The sequence below is a fragment of the Trachypithecus francoisi genome, unplaced genomic scaffold (assembly GCF_009764315.1).
Source record: "Trachypithecus francoisi isolate TF-2019V2 unplaced genomic scaffold, Tfra_2.0 Lachesis_group4, whole genome shotgun sequence".
Classification (NCBI taxonomy): domain Eukaryota; kingdom Metazoa; phylum Chordata; class Mammalia; order Primates; family Cercopithecidae; genus Trachypithecus; species Trachypithecus francoisi.
Genome location: NW_022681469.1, coordinates 68,731,362 through 68,734,516, shown reverse-complemented (window position 1 = coordinate 68,734,516; position 3,155 = coordinate 68,731,362). Strand labels below are relative to the sequence as shown.

The window sequence follows — 3,155 nt, the reverse complement described above, 5'->3', positions numbered from 1 at the left end:
AAGTGGATTACTTTCATACTTGATTGAAGGATATGGATATTTCTCTGATGGATTATGAATTGAGCACTATGTTCACAATAATTTCTGTTGGAAATTCTGAGTTCCAAACAGTTGACTTAAAAAACTGGCCACACACTTTCTGATAAGTTAGGAATCAATTGTGTATAATTTACAATAAGCAACTACTTATAAGTTGAGGTTTCTACTATTTTTTTTTTCTCACTAAATTTTGTTTTAATGGGTCTCAAAATTATGTGACAGATTTTTGGTCAAGTTGTTTCCGTTAAAAAGTACTGATTTTAGTGAAACCCTCTCTCTACTGAAAATACAAAAAATTAGCCGGACATAGTGGCGGGCACCTGTAGTTCCAGCTACTTGGGAGGCTGAGGCAGGAGAAAGGCGTGAACCCAGAAGGCGGAGCTTGCAGTGAACCGAGATCGCGCCACTTCACTCCAGCTTGGGTGACAGAGCAAGACTCTGTCTCAAAAAAAAAAAAAAAAAAAAAAAAGTACTGATTTTAGGCTGGACAAAGCAGCTCACACCTGTAATCCCAGTACTTTGGGAGACTGAGGCTGGTGGATCAACTGAGGTCAGCCGTTGGAGACTAGCCTGGCCAACATGGAGAAACCCCATCTATACTAAAAATACAAAAAAAAAAAAAATTGGCCGGGCACGGTGGCGAGCGCCTGTAGTCCCAAGTACTACGGAGGCTGAGGCAGGAGAATCACTTGAACCCAGGAGGCGGAGGTTGCACTGAGCCAAGGTCACGCCACTGCACTCCAGCCTGGGCAACAGAGTGAGATTCTGTCTCCAAAAAAAAAAGTAGTACAGATTTTAAAAACTAATAACTTAAAACTGCCACTTACAAAAAAAAAAAAAAAAAAAGTGGTCCACAAAACATTCTTCTCTCTTTCTGAAGGTGTTATGGGGCATTGTTATCCTTAACTAGTCTTTTACTATTAAACTTAAATGGCCAATTGAAACAAACAGTTCTGAGACCATTCTTCTACCACTGATTAAGACTGGGGTGGCAGGTATTAGGGATAATATTCATTTAGCCTTCCGAACTTTCTGGGCAGACTTGGTGACCTTGCCAGCTCCAGCAGCCTTCTTGTCTGCTGCTTTGATGACACCCATGGCAACTCTCCGTCTCATATCATGAACAGCAAAGCAACCCAAAGGAGGATAGTCTGAGAAGCTCTCAACACACATGGGCTTGCCAAGAACCATATCAACTGATAGCAACATAACCAGACTTCAAGAATTTAGGACCATCTTTCAGCTTCTGACCAGAATGGCGATCAATCTTTTCCTTTAGCTCGGCAAATTTGCATGCAATGTGAGCTATGTGACAATCCAGTACAGGGGAATAGCCAGCACTGATTTAGACTGGATGCTTCAGGATAATCACCTGAGCAGTGAAGTCAGTTGTTTCCGTTGGTGAATCATTTTTGTTGTCACCAGCAACAATGCCACAATGAACAATTTTGACAGACACATTCTTGACATTGAAGGCCACATTGTTCTGAGGAAGAGAGTCACTCAAAACTTCATGGTGTATTTCAACAGACTTTACTTCAGTTGTAACATTGACTGGAACAAAAGTGATCACCATAACCAGGTTTGAGAACACCAGTCTCCACTCCGCCAATAGGCAGAGTAGCAATACTACCAATTTTGTAGACATCCTGGAGAGGCAGGGGCAAGGGCTTGTCAGTTGGACAAGCTGGTGGTAGGATGCAGTCCAGAGCCTCAAGCAGCTTAGTTCCACTGGCATTGCCATCTTTCCGAGTGACTTTCCATCCCTTGAACCTAGGCATGTTAGCACTTGGCTCCAGTATGTTGTCACCATTCCAACCAGAAACTGGCACAAATGCTACTGTGTCAGGGCTGTAGTTAATTTTCTTAAGGTAAGTGCTGACTTCCTTAATGATTTCTTCATATTTCTTCCAGTTGTAGGGTCGTTCAGTGGGATCCCTTTTGCTAACATCAACAATTAGTTGTTTCCCACCCAATGTGTAAGCCAGAAAGGCATGCTCATGGGTCCACCCATTCTTGGAGGTTCCAGCTTCAAATTCAGCAACACCAGCAGCAACAATCAGGACAGCATGGTCAGCCTGAGATGTCCCTATAATCATGTTTTTGATAAAGTGTCTGTGTCCTGGGGAATCAATGGTAGTCACATAGTACTTGCTGGTCTCAAATTTTGGCAGGGAGATATCAATGATGATACCACATTCACATTCAGCTTTCAGTTTATCCAAGACCCAGGCATACTTGAATGAGCCCGTTCCCATCTCAGCAGCCTCCTTCTCAAATTTTTCAACGGTTCTTTTGTCGACGCCACTTCATTTGTGGATCAGATGGCCAGTAGTGGTGGACTTGCCCCATCTACGTGTCCAATGACAACAATGCTGATATGAGTGTGTTCCTCTCCCATTTGGCTCTTGGGTTACTTTTCACAACACTTGTTTTCTGGTGGCAAACCCACTGAGGGGAAAAAAGCTCTACTATTTTTATAGAACACTTTTTGTTTCCTTGTTAATTCTATGGGAAAATATATTATACCAGCCTATTTTTGTAAATATCAAAGAGGACTCTTTCAAAAAATGCAAATGCACTCTGTTTCAGTAGGTCTCAGATGAAACCAAAAGCCTTTCTTTTTGACAAGTACACTTAAGCTAAGCTGATGTCGGCAGAGGAGATTGACAGTCCAACCATTTAGTAACACGGTATTAACAGATCCAGAGAAAGATTTGTTGAAAAGTAAGTCAGAACCACTGACTAAATAAATTTTAGGACGATCAGTTTTCTATATTATGACACCTTATGCTTTCATGGTTTGTACATTCTGTTTCTCGGGTCTTATATTCCTAGAAAATGACTACTTTTCGTTTTTGTCATCTTCTTTCAGAAAGAACCAAATGTCCCTTCTTCTGTGAGACTTTCCTTGAATTCCCAAGAAAAATTTGGCTTTCTTTTTTAAATATTCTGAATTACACTTTGTATGTAAACTCTATTAGAGTATATCACATTGTGTTAAATTTATTTCACATTAAGAGGAGGAGTCATGTCTTATCATGTATGTAATTTCATACTTAAAATATTTTATAGTGCATAATTAATGCTCTATAAATGTTTAATAAACAGAAAAT

General features: G+C 40.5%; 1 pseudogene; it reads right to left on the bottom strand.

Annotated features, from left to right (window-relative positions):
* Positions 1–945: 945 nt before the first annotated feature.
* Positions 946–2,440, bottom strand: LOC117072489 (annotated as a pseudogene).
* Between the last annotated feature and the right edge of the window lie 715 nt (positions 2,441–3,155).